Source organism: Erinaceus europaeus, chromosome 12 (assembly GCF_950295315.1).
Source record: "Erinaceus europaeus chromosome 12, mEriEur2.1, whole genome shotgun sequence".
Taxonomy (NCBI): domain Eukaryota; kingdom Metazoa; phylum Chordata; class Mammalia; order Eulipotyphla; family Erinaceidae; genus Erinaceus; species Erinaceus europaeus.
This window is the reverse complement of record NC_080173.1, coordinates 63,718,076-63,734,240: the sequence shown is the minus strand read 5'-3', so window position 1 is coordinate 63,734,240 and position 16,165 is coordinate 63,718,076. Positions and strand designations below refer to the sequence as shown.

Below are 16,165 nucleotides of genomic sequence, written 5' to 3'. Positions count from 1 at the left end.
GTTAAGCGCACATGGCATGAAACTTGAAGAAGGGCTTAAGGATCCCTGTTCGAGTGCCCGGCTCCCCACCTGCAGGGGGGAGTCGCTTCACAATCGGTGAAGCAGGTTTGCAGGTGTCTTTCTCTCTCCATCTCTGTCTTCCCCTCCTTTCTCCATTTCTCTCTGTCTGATCTGGCAACGACATCAATAACAACAATAATAATAACCACAACAATGATAAAAACAAGGGCAACCAAAAAGGAAAATAAATAAAATACTTTTTAAAAAAATAGTAATACTTCCCTACTATGTGTTAAATAATACTATTTTAATATATATTAGATTAAATATATTACTTTAAATTAATTTCACCTGTTCCTACAGTTTTGATTAGTCTACTAGAAACATTTTGTTTGTTGATTTGTTTATTGTTATGTGACAGAGAAGGCAACCAAAGTACTGCATAGCTCTTGGATATGATGATCCTAGGGATTAAACCTAGATCCTCAGGTATGCAAGTCTTATACTCTAATGTTTTAAGCTGTCTTCTTGGCTCTAGGTGCTATATATATGTGTGTGTGTGTGTATATAATTAGGTTTTTAATTTTTTTAAATTTATTGGGTAGACACAGAAATTGAGAAGAGAATGGTGAGATAGACACCTGCAGCACTGCTTCACCTCTTGCAAAGTTTTCCCTCTACAGGTGGGGGCCCAAGGGTTAGAACCTGGGTCCTTGGGCACTGTAATGTGTGCACTCAACCAGGTGCACCACTGCCTAACCTGTGTATATATATATATTTTTATATTTATTTTTTATTCCCTTTTGTTGCCCTTGTTGTTTTATTGTTGTTGTTATTGATGTCATTGGATAGGAAAGAGAGAAATGGAGAGAGGAAGAGAAGACAGAGAGGGGGAGAAAAAGATAGACACCTACAGACCTGCTTCACTGACTATGAAGCAACTCCCCTGCAAGTGGGGAGCCAAGGGCTTGACCCGGGATCCTTGTGCCGGTTCTTGCGCTTTGCACCACCTGCGCTTAGCCCACTGTGCTACCGCCCAACTCCCTATTTTTTTTTCTTTTTTATATTTATTTATTTTCCCTTCTGTTGCCCTTGTTGGTTTTTATTGTTGTTGTAGTTATTGTTGTTATTATTGATGTCGTCGTTGTTAGATATGACAGAAAGAAATGGAAAGAGGAAGGGAAAACAGAGAGGGGGAGAGAAAGATAGACACCTGCAGACCTGCTTCACCGCCTGTGAAGCGACTCCCCTGCAGGTGGGGAACCGGGGCTCGAACCGGGATCCTTAAGCTGGTCCCTGCACTTCGTGCCACGTGCATTTAACCCGCTGCGCTACTACCCGACTCCAGTATATTTTATTTTTAATGAGAGAGACCAGAGCACTTCTCTCCTCTAGTTTATGATGGTGATGGGGATTGAAACCTGGGACCTCAGAGCCTCCGGAATGAAAGTCTTTTGCATGACCATTACGCCATATCCCCAACCTAAGAGGGTTTTTTTAAATATTATTATTTAACTTGATGGGACAGAGAAATTAAGAGGGAAGGAAGAAAGAATGGGAGATAGTCACAGTTCTGCTACATCACGTACATAGCTTACCCCCTGCAGGTGGGATCTAGGAGTTTGAATATGGGTCTTTGTGCACAGTAACGTGTGTGCTCAGCCACATGCACCATTACTTGCCCTGTAGGAAAGTTTTTTTATTATTATTTCTTTCTTTGGGAATTAATGGTTTGCAGTCGACAGTAAAATACAATAGTTTGGGGAGTCGGCCAGTAGCGCAGCGGGTTAAGCGCACGTGGCGCAAAGCGCAAGGACCAGCATAAGGATTCCAGTTCGAGCCCCCGGCTCCCCACCTGCAGGGGAGTCGCTTCACAGGTGGTGAAGCAGGTCTGCAGGTGTCTATCTTTCTCTCCCCTCTCTGTCTTACCCTCCTCTCTCCATTTCTCTCTGTTCTATCCAACAACAACAACATCAATAACAACAACAACTATAGTAACAACAAAAAGACAACAAGGGCAACAAAAGGAAAAATAAATAAATAAAATTTTAAAAAATCTTTAAAAAAAATACATAGTTTGTACATGTATAACATTACCACATAACAATACAACCCCCACTAAGTCTCCTCTGCCTTCATGTTCCAGGACCTAAACCCTCCCCCCACCCATTCCACCCCAGAGTCTTTTACTTTGGTGCAGTACACCAACTCCAGTCCAAGTTCTGCTTAGTGTTTTCCCTTCTGGTGTTATTTTTCAACTTCTGTCTATGAGTGATATCATCCCACATTCATCTTTCTCTTTCTGACTTATCTCACTTAACATGGTTCTTTTAAGCTCCATCCAAGATGAGGTGAAAAAGGTGAATTTACCATATTCCACTGTGTATATAGGCCACACCTTGCTCAGCCACTCATCTGTTGTTGGACACTTGGGTTGCTTGCAGCTTTTGGCTATTACAAATTGTGCTGCTATGAACATAGGTATACACAAATCTTTTTGGATGGGTGTGTTTGGTTCCAGCATTTGTTGCTGCTATCTTTTCTGAAGTATGACATTCTCACAGGAGTCAAGTGGTAGCTCATTGTTGTCTTTATTTGCATTTCTCTGACAATGATGGGGCATTTTTTCATATGTTTAATATTCTGTTCATATCCTCTCCCTGTTTTTGGATGGGGTCATTTGTTTTCTTGTTGCTAAGTTTGGTGAGCTCTATATGTTTTGGCTATTAGCCTCTTGTCTGATGTATGGCATGTAAAAATATCTTTTCCCATTTTGTGGGAGGTCTCTTTGTTTGGGTGGTGGTTTCTTTTGCTGTGCAGAAGCTTTTTAGGATAGTTTTTTTTTAATTTATTTATATACTAATGAGAGGGGAGAGAGTGAGAACTAGTGGCACATGTAATGCCAGGGGTTGATCTCATGTTTAAGAGTCTAATGTTTTCCCCCTCTCAATTTCTCTCTGTCCTATAAAATGAAAAGAGAAAGAAATAATGGGGGGTGCCAGGAGCAGTGGATTCATAGTGCTGGTACCAAGCCCCAGTGATAACTCTGGAGGCAAAAAAAAAAAAAAAAAGTCTAATGTTTTATCCACTGTGCTACCTCCCAGGCCATAGCCCTAGGAAAACTTACCTATATGGTTCACATTCATTGATCTTTATTTAACAGTACCATTCTATACCAAAAGAGAGAGAGAAAGAATGAAAGGAAGGAAGGTGGGAAGGAAGGAAGGAAGGAAGGAAGGTAGGAAGGAAGGAAAGAAAGAAGGAAGGAAGGAGAGAGAAAGGAGCTTTCTAAACCAGAAATCTTGAGATGTCTTTCTATAAGTTTTCAGTGGCTAATTATAATTAATATAAAATTCATGGGGACTGTGCAATGGCACACTCAGTTGAGTACACGTTTCAGTGCACGAGGACCTGGGTTCAGGTCCCCAGTCCCCACCTGCAGAGGGGAAGCTTCACAGGTGCTGAAGCAGTATAGCAGATGTCTTTTTCTCTTGCTCTCAATTTCTCCCCCACCTTCTCAATTTCTTTCTATCTTTATCCAGTAAATCAATAAAAAGAGTAATTATAAATAAATAAAATTCATTGACTTCAATATAGTTTTCAAGCCCTCCATGATCCAGCCCCAGCCTCACCTCTCACCACCTCCTCCCTGCACCTACCCTCATGCTCTACGTCTCAGCCCTTTTCACTTCTTTCCATTCTATAAATGTACCAAGTACTCTCTAGCCTCTGAGCCGTTTCCTATTCTTGGAACATATTTTCCTCTCCTGATTTACTTAATGATCCACTTTTCTTTTCTTTTCTTTTTTTATTTAAGAAAGGATTAATTAACAAAACCATAGGGTAGGAGGGGTACAATTCCACACAATTCCTACCACCCATTCTCCATATCCCACCCCCTCCCCTGATAGCTTTCCCATTCTCTATCCCTCTGGGAGCATGGACCCAGGGTCATTGTGGGTTGCAGAAGGTAGAAGGTCTGGCTTCTGTAATTGCTTCCCCACTGAACATGGGCATTGACTGGTCAGTCCATACTCCCAGTCTGCCTCTCTCTTTCCCTTGTAGGGTGTGTCTCTGGGGAAGCGGAGCTCCAGGACACATTGGTGGGGTCTTCAGTCCAGGGAAGCCGGGCCGGCATCCTGATGACATCTGGAACCTGGTGACTGAAAAGAGAGTTAACATATGAAGCCAAACAAGTTGTTGAGCAATCATGGACCCAAAGCTTGGAATAGTGGAGAGGAGGTGTGAAGGGGATACTCACTGCAAACTCTAATGTACTTCTGCTTTCAGGTATATATTTTGCAGTAGTTTACGGGATACGTGTGAACATATGCTCTCTCTCACAGAAACTGGTGTATATCTAGGTTTTGGGACTTTGTTAGAAAGTGAACCACCTGAGATGGAATTAGAGTATACTATGAAAGGAAAGGTCTCACCCGAGTAATGAAGCTGAAGGGTTGTCATTCCACACGTGTAGTCTCTGGACACAGTCTGAGTTTGAGCTTTAATGCCTCTCCCTCCAGCAGCCTTTCCAACTCCTTTCTCTGTAGAAAGTAGGACCAGACAAGATTATATCTATGTCTCAAAGACATAGCAGCCTAGTGATCATTAGGTGCTAAGTGGGGGGGGGGGGGGATGAAGCAAAAGGAGCCTCTTTTTCATTTTTCTTCCTTCCTTCCTTCCTTCCTTCCTTCCTTCCTTCCTTCCTTCCTTCCTTCCTTCCTTCCTTTCTTTTCCTGTCCTATCTTCAACCCTACATCAGCCCAATTATGTGGACCCAGACCATCACTGTCTCTTCAACCTTCCCAGAAAGGGCAAAAAGTATTAACTGTCCTGCTAGGAAAGATGTCTGGCTTGGGACCAGGTAGTGGCAAACCTGGTTGAGCGCATATGTTACAATGCATAAAGACCCAGGTTCAAGCCCCTGGTCCCCACCTGCAAGGGGAAAGCTTCACAAGTGGTGAAGCAGTGCTGCAAGTGTCTATCTCCCCCTTCCTCTCAATTTCTGACTATCCCTATTCAATTAATAAAGATAATAAAATTATTTTTTAAAAAAGGTCTGCCTTGGGAGTCAGTAGTGCAGCGGGTTAAGCGCAGGTGGCGCAAAACACAAGGACTAGCATAAGGATACTGGTTCAAGCTCCCGGCTCCCCACCTGCAGGGGAGTCACTTCACAAGTGGTGAAGTAGGTCTGCAGGTGTCTGTCTTTCTCTCCCCCTCTCTGTCTTCCCCTCCTCTCTCCACTTCCCTCTGTCCTATCCAACAACGATGATGACATCAATAACAACAACAATAATAACTACAACAATAGGGGCCAGGCGATGGCACACCTGGTTAAGTGCATACATTACAGTATGCAAGGACCCAGGTTCAAGCCTCTGGTCCCCACCTGCAGGGTAAAAGCTTCACAAGTACTGAGGCAGGACTGCAGGTATCTCTCTGTCTTCCCCTCTCTGTCTCTCCCTCCCCTCTCAATTTCTCTCTGTCTCTATCTAATAATAAATAAATAAAAATATTTTTAAAATAATAAAACAACAAGGGCAATAAAGGGGAATAAATAAATAAATATTTTTAAAAATTAAATGTCTGCCTTAAACTTTAGCAGTTCCAGAAATAACTTTTTGTTGTTATTATTTACCAGTTTGTTTTTGGTGTTCTTTTTTTTTGTTATTTGTCAAATATTTATGATAGAGAACTAGAACATCTGGCACATAAATTGCAGGGGACTGAACTCAGCGTCTCATGCTTGAGAGTCCAATGCATAAAGATACAATGCATTACCTCACAGGCTACTCCATAAAGAGCTATATTAAGAGCTATGTTAAGGATCCTTTTTTTAAAAGAGATTTTGATTTATTTATTTTGCTTCCAGGGTTATCGCTGGGGCTTGTTGCCTGAAATATGAATTCACTGCTCCTGGAGGCCATTTTTCCCATTTTTGTTGCCCTTGTTGTTGTTGTTATTGTTATTGTTGCCATCGCTGCTATTGTTGGAAAGGACAGAGAGAAATGGAGAGTGGAGGGGAAGACAGAGAGAGGAAGAGAAAGATAAACACCTGCAGACCTGCTTTACCACCTGTGAGGCGACCCCCCCTGCAGGTGGGGAGCCAGGGGCTTGAACCGGGATCCTACACCAGTCCTTGCACTTCGTGCCATGGGTGCTTAACCTGCTGTGCTACCGACCAGCCCCCTATATTAAGGATTCTTACTGAAGATGAGCTTCTTTTAGGGTGTGGATGTGGGTGGAGTGGAATAGGTAGGAATGGGGGAATGAGGATCAGACAGGGTAAGGAGGATACCTATTTGTAGTTGCTATTTACCCAGCATCAGGTGAATCGATGAGTGCACGTGCCAAGGAACTGATAATGTACTAAGAAAGTGTGGTCACCTGCAGTCATTTCCTTTAGAGAGACAAGAGGTGAAGGAGATGGAAGGGTGAGAACCTCAGATTGACAAAAAGTCTCTCTTTCCGGGTGGGTCATCCATCATGTGACCAACGTAAGTGTCTTTTTACTCTTTCTCTTTCTCACTCTCTCTTTCTCTCATTCCCTAACATAATGCTCTCTAATAAAAAGTTCAATGTTGTTGGGAACATGTGTAAGCCTCATTGAGCTTAGGGAGAACCACCCCCATCTTTGGATGGAGGTCTGAGAAGATAACCTCTTGGTAAGTCTCTCTCAACCGAGGTGAGCATAAGGGGGGAAACTCAGACTTGGTTCTTTCCTTCTTGACTCTCAGGCCCACAGATACCCCAGTACTTCCCTCCATTAACTGCAGGCCACATGGCCGCAGATTCACTCATTCAAAGTCACCTTCTGATCACAGAAGAACACACCTTATCATATACTTCATCACACACCTCAGACCCCAGACAAGAGAAATTCCAAACTATATGGCATTTTGATATTCATCTTCTCTCTGTCTCACCCTACGAGTTTAACCCCTATGCTTCTCTCAAATACCTTTGGATAATTAAGTTGCTTGTGTCATGGAGAATAACTGTATTGTATCTCATCAATTCCTGTCATATCAGCCTCCTACCTTAGGGGCATGCTGACTGTTAAGAAACCTGTAATTTCTGTCATATTTCAACAATAATTACCTCCATTGCTTTGCTATTTAACTCATGTCAATTTTGCTAATAAGTGGACTCTAGGATTCTGGGACTCTAGGATTCTGGGACTCTAGGACTCAGATTCTAGGCACGCTAAGAGTCCCCTGGTGTCTTTTACTTCGTGTCACCCCTGTCGTGAGCGAGAAAGAACCAGCCCCTTACCTTTCCCCTGGAGACCACCCCGCCGGAGAGGGAGAGAGACACCCCGAAACAATGTACCTGGAAAAAATAATAAAATAAAACTGAAAATGGGGGTCAGACGGTGGCACACCAGGTTAAGTACACAGAGCATGAAGTGTAAGGACCTTTGCAAGAATCCCAGTTTGAGCCCCCAGCTCCCCACCTGCAGAGGGGTCGCTTCACAAGCTGTGAAGCAGGTCTGCAGGTGTCTATCTTTCTCTCTCCTTATGTTCCTTCCTCTCTCAATTTCTCCCTGTTCTATCCAATAAAACAGAGGAAATGGCCACCAGGAGCAGTGGATTCATAGTGCAGGCACCAAGCCCCAATGATAACCTGGAGGCAAAAAAATAACTAAATACTGAAGACAGAAAAGATCTTGAGGGGTGGGTGGTGGCACAGCTGATTGAGTGCACTCGTTACAGTGTACACAGACCAAGGTTCAAGCCCCAGGCCCCACCTGCAGGGGAAAATCTTTTTAAGTGATGAAACTATACTACAGGTGTCTGTCTCTCTCCCTCTCTGTCTCCTAACCCCCCCTCTATTTCTGACTGTCTCTATTCAATAAATAAAGACAGTGAAAACATAAAAAGAAAGATCTTGGAGCCGGAAAATGACATTGCTAACTTGTTGTTACATAATTTCACTTGGTTTCAGTTCTTCTTCCATAATCAGAGAATCTGCATTCTTCACCTCTGGAAGAGCTGTGTAATATTGTAAGGGAATAAGGGTCAAGTGGTGTTACACACAGTAGAGTGCACACTTTACCATGCACAAGGACCTGGGTTCAAGCCTTCCCATCCTTACTGGCAGAAGGAAAGCAGTGAAGCCGTACTGCAGGTGTATCTATTTTCTCTCTCTCTTTCTCTCTCTCTCTCTCTCTCTCTCTCTCCCTCCCTTGTCTCTACCTCCCCCAAACCTCTTTCTATCATTTTTAAATATATTTTTAATATTTATTTAATTATTCCCTCTTATTGCCCTTGTTATTTTTATTGTTGTAGTTATTGATGTCGTCATTGTTGGATAGGACAGAGAGAAATGGAGAGAGGAGGGGGAAGACAGAGAGGGGGAGAGAAAGATAGACACCTGCAGACCTGCTTCACCACCTGTGAAGCGACTCCCCTGCAGGTGGGGAGCCGGGGCCTCGAACCAGGATTCTTATGTCGGTCCTTGTGCTTTGCACCACGTGTGCTTAACCCGCTGCGCTTCCACCCGACTCCCTTTCTTTATCATTTTAAAAAAAGAAAAAGGAAAAAAATAGTCACTGGGAGTGGTAAAGTGATCACAAAGACACTGACTCCTCTGGTAGGGAAAAAAAAGAAAAAGAAAAGAAAAAAATGGATATAACTGGGCTTTGAAGTAAAAGTATCAGAATTAAATTTTATAAAGACAAGGTGTGTTAATTGTTTTTGCTTTTTTTTTTTTTGGTGGGGGGAGTGGTAACAAGTGAAGATACAGTTTTAAGAGTGAGTCAAAATAAGGGATGGGAGCATGTGTTATCTCAACAAAAGTGGGTTTACTAAAGGCAAAACCAGAACCAGGATCCCATTCATAAGCCAATAGCCTGATTTGCTAGTTCTAAACTTGAAGCAGAAAAATCTGAGTCTTAAAACGGGCTTGGGGAGGGGGCAGGTCTTGGCGCACCAGGTTAAGTGCACACACTACAGTGAGAGAGGACCTGGGTTCGAGCCCCTGGTCTCCACCTACAGGGGGAAAGCTTCACAGGCGGTGAAGCAGGGCTGCAGGTGTCTCTCTGTCTCTCTCCCTCTCTCTCTCCCCTTCTCCTCAATTTCTCTCTGTCTCTATCCAATAATAAATAAAGTTAAAAAAATGAGCTTAGGAGTGGGGGTAGATAGCATAATGGTTATGAAAGAGACTCTCATGCCTGAGGTTCCAAAGTCCCAAGTTCAGTCCCCTGCACCACCAGAAATCAGAGTTGATCAGTGTGGTGGTAAAAACAAAAACAAAACAGGCTTGAAGAGAGTGTATCCACCAGAAATGGTGAGGACCTTAAAAGAAGCGGTGGTGGGACCCCACTGTCTGCTTTCAGTACACTTAGGTGTAAACACACACACACACATTCTATGTAGATGATGCTCACTCTCCAGGTCCACTGTGCAGTGTCCTACACCTTACAGCCTTCAGTTATCCCTTCTCACCTTGGAAAGACTCGGGATTGACACTATTCTTAACCCAGCCAGAGACCCCCTGCATGGGCTTCTCCCTATGGAGCCCCTGATCCCACAAGAGTTAGAGCATGGAAAAGTAGGGAGAGTCCCCTCTGACGCCACTGAAGTGGTTCTTATAGTCTTGATAAGCCCTCAAGGTTCTTGTTTTCAGGGCAGGCCCTCTCCCTGGCAATGACATTGCTCAGAAATTCTATTATCCTCATCTCTCTTTTCCTTTCACAGCCATGTCAAATCACACAAAGCAGTCAGTAGTACCTGCAGTTCCCAAACTGGAGAATTGAATACACATTCCTCACCATGGCTGCCAGCAGCAGCCAGCATGAAGTGACTCTATAATTATAGACATGTAGGGGGTTGTGTTCTTGTTCTCACTCATCTATAAAATGCTTCCATTCCCTTCATTTCCCACAGTGCCTTTAAAAAGGAAATGTGAAACTGGGGCTCTTCAGGAAAGTGAGTTCTGACTCCCTACTCCATAGGTAAATGTTAAACTCCACTACACTTCAAATTCAATTGTGCATTCATTCATTCAAAGCACACTTTCTAGATAATTGTTGTTTCACTTTACTTTTAAGAATTATTTTATCTATTTAACATAAAAATAGAGGGGAGAGAGAGAAGCCAGAGCCCATTCCAGTACATATAGCACTAGTTTTGAGAGTGAGGTGGTCTTAGGAACCACTAAAGGTAAAACAGCAAGAAATTGAGCAAGTCCCTCCAGTCAGTGGTGATAAGTGAACAATTAAGCAAGAAATCATCTAATTAAGCAAGAAATGGTCTAATTAAGCAAGTGAAAGTACACTCCAGAGATTTAGGAGTGGGTCTCAGAGTGTGACCACAGATGCCTAGCACAGCCCTATTCATTCCCCACCCCATCCTTTTTTGGTCTATTTTCCCTCAGCAAAGAAAGTGCCCATTTCTTAGCCTTGGTTTCACTTGATAGTCTCAACATACTGGTATGTACATGGTGGTGTGGCATATAGGCCCCACATTTTGCTGGGTGGTTATAATCCTCTGTGTGTGCGAGTTGTCCTGTGACTCAGAGGTTTGCATTTGTGGCTACTCTATAGCCACGCCTCCGAAGTCTCTGGTTGGCTGCTTGATTTTAAAGAGAAAACCAGAGCATTACTTCCCCATATACGAGGCCAAATATCAAACCCGAGACCTCATACTTGAGAGTCCAGCACCTTACCTACTGCATCATCTCCTGGGTGAGTTACTTAAAACATATTTACATATACTAGCATTAGGACTAATGTTGCACAATAGACCATAAGTCACCTGACTTATAATTTTGAAGAATTCATAGTCTAGAAGTAAATTAAGGCTCATGAAGTAAGTACTTACAGTAAAAAGTCAAAAATTTAAGGGCCAGGTGGTGGGGCACCCTGTTGAATGTATACATTTCCATACACAAGGACCCAGGTTCAAGCCCCCAGCGGCTACCTGCAGGGGGAAGCTGTACAAGTGGTGAAGCAGCTGTCTCCTGTCTCTCTCCCTCTGTATTTTCTCCACCCCCTCTCAGTCCTATCAATATATATATATATATATATATATATATATATATATATATATATATGGCACTAAAGTAAAAGACTCTGGGGTTGAGAGGGTTCAGGTCTTGGAACATGATGGCAGAGGAGGACCTAGTGGGGCTTGTATTGTTATGTGGAAAACTGGAAAATGTTATGCATGTACAAACTAATGTATTTACTATCGACTGTAAAACATTAATCCCCTAATAAAAAAATTAAGCCAAGAAGTGATATGAGAAGGAATGTATAAATAAAAACTCTAGGTGTTGGGGGGGGCAATAACTGTTGGAAGGCAGTAAGCAGAGGCCATCTTTCTTCTAGCGTTTGCCCTTCTTCCGTAGCCAGTCAACAGCATCAGGTTGAGCCTGATGTAAAGTTTCGAGACCTCCTTTGAATCTGGAGAGGTGGCAGTCGTTGACTATGTGGGTCATAGTCTGTCTGGAGCCGTAGGGGCAGCTCGGGTCATCTCTGGCTCCCCAGCGATGGAACATAGCGGCGCACCGGCCATGGCCTGTTCGATAGCGATTGAGGAGGACCCAATCATAACGTGCTAGGTCAAAGCCGGGTTGACGGTTGCAGGGGTCTGTGATGAGGTGTTTGTTCTTTACCTCAACTGACTGCCAACTCTGTTTCCAAGAGTCTGGAACAGAGAAGTTCAGTGTAGGCATAGGGGACCAGATTGGGTGACGAGACGTCAAGTTGGATAGGGTGGGCGAAGATATCCGCATATATTGGCAGGTCCGGTCGAGCGTAGACGTGGGAAATGAACTTAGATGATGCCGCATCCCGACGAATATCTGGCAGGGCGATGTTGCTAAGAACTGGCAGCCATGGAACCGGGGTGGAACGGATGGTTCCAGAAATTATCCTCATGGAGGAATATAATTTGGAATCGACCAAGTGGGCATGGGGGCTACGGAACCATACTGGGGCACAGTATTCTGCAGTGGAATAGCATAATGCCAGAGATGATGATCGTAGTGTGGAAGCGCTCGCGCCCCATGAGGAGCTGGCCAGTCTTGCAATGATGTTATTCCTCGCGCCCACCTTAGCTGCAGTTTTTATGAGATGTTCGTGAAATGACAGAGTGCGATCGAGAGTAACGCCAAGATAGACTGGCTGGGCTTCATGCCGGATTCTCGTATCACCAAGCTGCACATTAAGCTCACTCGAGGCCGAGGCATGCTGTAGATGGAAAACAGATGATACCGTTTTTGCAGTGCTAGGGATTAGTCGCCATTTTTTACAGTAATCAGGTATCAGAGACATGTCTTTCGTGAGTGTTTCCTCGAGGATGTCAAACTTGGATGCACAGCAGATGTCATTAGCGTAGATGAACTTCCTTGAAGAACTTTCTGGGAGGTCAGAGCCCTGGGGGAGGCCACTTGAGACAAGTCTCCATCTGCTAGACTTGTCACCCAGATGCACCCGGAATCTTCTGTTTTGGAGAAGAAACGATATAGTGTTGGCCACCCATGGAGGCAGGCATCTTGAGATCTTGACTAGGAGACCACGGTGCCAAACCGTGTCATAGGCTGCTGTGAGATCAACAAAGACAGCACCCGTCTTTAAATTCTTCTGGAATCCATTTTCAATGTAAGTTGAGAGGGCCAGGACTTGTTCGCAGGTAGATCTTCCTGGGCGGAAACCAGCTTGGGCGGGTGATAGGAATTTCTCTGTAAGATGAGAAATACGTGACAGAAGCAGCCTCTCAAGGAGTTTGTAACACATGGAGAGGAGAGAAATTGGTCAGTAACTGGCGGCCAGTGTTGGGTCTTTCTTTGGTTTCAAAACCGCTATAATCTTTGCACGATGCCAAACTTTGGACATAGACTCAGATTCCAAGATGTGGGACAGGAATGAAGCGAGCCACTTCTTTGCCACGGGACCCAGGTTAAGAATGAGTTCTGGGGTGATGTTATCATAGCCAGCAGCTGTTCCCGGTTTAACCCTCTTCAAAGCATCTTCCAGTTCAGACAGTGTAAAGGGAGAGAGTTTTGGAGATGGACAAGATAACCAGAAGTGGGATGACCACTCATGGGAAATTTCTCTTTTCCAGACTGGGTCGATCTTAGTACGTCCGACTTGAGTTAGGTGACTGGCCACTGAGTTTGGAGATACGGGAGGATGGGAGACGGGAGGGGGTTGGCTACCGGCACCCAGTCTGTGAAGAAGCTTCCAGGCCTTCCTACTTGAGTGGGTGAAGTTCAGACTTTCCATGAGTTGTTGTCAGCGGGCTTGGCGTGCTGCATCCAGGGAGGCAATGAGATGGTCAGCCACATCTGGGTCGCCCGACTCATCATACTGCTTTAGTAGTTGCTCGCATTCAGCATCAAGACAAGGCGTATAGTTAGCACGTCTCCCACAAGGAATGGCTTGGGAAGCTGCTTTGAAGATGGCTTGGCGGAAGCGCCTGTAGGAATCTTCAGAGGGGATAGAGTTAATTGGAATTGCAGGAATAGATTTGTTGGTAAGATCACTGAACAGACGCCAGTTTGCTTTCCAAAAGTTCCATCTTAGTTTCTCCGAGCACAGAATCAGTGGGAGCTGGAGACCAATGTGGATGATAGCTGGGCAGTGATGACTGTGCGGGAAGATCTTGAGAACTTGTCTCATAGAGGGAAAGGCTTGGCCGTTGACTGTGCTAATCCAGCACAGGTCGGGTGGCCATGTGGTGGTGCATCTCTCTCTCCGTCTCTATTTCTCTCTCACCTCTATAAAATAACAATAGAGGCCAGGCTGTAGCACAGTGGGTTAAGCGCAGATGGCGCAAATGGAAAGGACTGGTGCAAGGATCTGGTTTGAACCCCCAGCTCAAACCTGCAAGGGGGTCGCTTCACAAGCAGTGAAGCAGGTCTGCAGATGTCCATCTTTCTCTCTCCCTCTCAGTCTTCCCCTCCTTTCTAGATTTCTCTCTGTCCTATCCAACAATGACAGTAATAATAACAACAACAATGATAAACAACAAAGGCAACAAAAGGAAAAAAATAGCCTCCAGGAGCAGTGAATTTGTAGTACAGGCACAGAGCCCCAGTGATAACCTTGGAGGCAAAATAAATAATAAATAACAACAATAACCTCCAGGAACAATGGAGTTGTTCCATAGACACTGAGCCGATTGCCCTGGTGGGAAGAAAAACAAACAAACAAAAAAGACAATAAGGAGACATACCTCATTTAATTGTGACTGGTGTATTGCACTTCTCAGACAATGCATTTTTTGTATTTATTTATTTATTCCCTTTTGTTGCCCTTGTTGTTTTATTATTGTTGTTATTGATGTCATCGTTGTTGGATAGGACAGAGGGAAGTGGAGAGAGGAGGGGAAGATGGAGAGGGGGAGAGAAAGACAGACACCTGCAGACCTGCTTCACTGCTTGTGAAGCGACACCCCTGCAGGTGGGGAGCCCGGGGTGGAACCTGGATCCTTGTGCTGGTTCTTCTGCTTTGCGCCACATGCGCTTAACCTGCTGACTTCATTAACCACCTGACTCCATTTCTTTCTTTCTTTCTTTCTTTCTTTCTTTCTTTCTTTTTTTTTTTTTTTTTTTATAATTTGAAGGCTTGTGACAAAGTTTCAACCAGCAAGTCTACCTGTACCAGTTTTTCAGCAGGTCCTTTTGTTTCTCTGTGACACATTTAACCAAAATGTTTTTTTTTCCTTACCAAATGCTATTATTGCATACTTAATAAATTACAACATAGTGTTAGCTTGGCTTTTTATGAATTTTTCAATCCTAATTATTTTACACATTTTATCATAAACTTTCTCATCTCAAATTGTGATAAATGAAATATGAATCATTAAATTCAAGTATTTTTCATACAACTGAATTTGGAATATATTCAAGTGTTTATTAGTTAATCGTAAAAATTACATACTTTTTCTATAGGTTGTTGGCTTCTCATCAACAGTTATTACCAACTGTTTTATTATTCTTTTTTTTAATATTTATTTATTTATTTATTCCCTTTTGCTGCCCTTGTTGTTTTATTGTTGTAGTTATTGTTGTTGATGTTGTTGTTGCTGGATAGGACAGAGAGAAATGGAGAGAGGAGGGGAAGACGGAGAGGGGGAGAGAAAGATAGACACCTGCAGACCTGTTTCACTGCCTGTGAAGCGACTCCCCTGCAGGTGGGGAGCTGGAGGCTCGAACCAGCATCCTTATGCTGGTCCTTGCGCTTTGCGCCACCTGCGCTTAACCCGCTGCGCTACCGCCCAACTCCCTGTTTTATTATTCTTTTCTTTCATTTCATAGTTTCTTTTATTGTGTTGGGTGTTGTTGTTTTACTGGAACACTGCTTCTCTCCAACTTAATGGTGGTACTGGGGATTGAATTTGGAAACTCAAGAATACCTCAGGAATGAAAGACTTCTTTCATAACCACTGTGCTATCTCCCTAGTCCTAAATATCGCTCTTATGTATGCTGCCAAAACAAAACAAAAAAATTCATGTGAGTGTGTGAGTGTGTGAGTGTGTGTGTGTGTGTGTGTGTGTGTGTTTGTACATGCCCCCCCCCCGCAGAGGGGACACTTCACAAACAGTGAAGCAGGTCTTCAGATGTCTATCGTTTTCCCTATTCCCCCCTCACCTTTCAATTTTTCTCTGTCCTATCAAAATAAGATAAATGAATGAATGAAAGAAAGAGAGAGAAAGAAAGAAAGAAAGAAAGAAAGAAAGAAAGAAAGAAAGAAAGAAAGAAAGAGAAAAGTGGTTACCAGGAGCAGTGGGTTCAGCTTGGTACCAGTACCAAGCTCCAGCAATAATCTTGTTGGGGAGAAAAGAAAAAGATAAGAAGCCATCCTTTGGAGGTGGATGTAGTATGCACACCTGTCTCCTGGATACTGCCCACCTGAAAAGGTCTATTCTTATCTTCCAGTCTATGCAGTACTGGAATCAGGGTCAAAGGAGAAAAAAATATATATCTTACACAAGGGTGAATGGACGTGGGACTTATACCCATCAGGAAGCTGATATTGGGACACAAATGATGGCTGGGGCCTCAGGAAAGTTGACAATGGAGAGGGGAGTAGGCATAGAGTGTGCATAAGCTCAGGTGAGGTGGGCTGGGGAGACAGCATATGGGTTATGTAAAGGGATTTCATGCCTAAGGCTCTGAGGTCCCAGGTTTAAGCTCTAGCAGCACCAT

General features: G+C 43.7%; 1 protein-coding gene across 1 annotated transcript in view; it reads left to right on the top strand.

Moving 5' to 3' along the window:
- Positions 1 to 16,165, top strand: part of CUEDC1 (CUE domain containing 1) — a 304,599-nt gene that overhangs the window by 24,124 nt on the left and 264,310 nt on the right. The window lies entirely within an intron of this gene.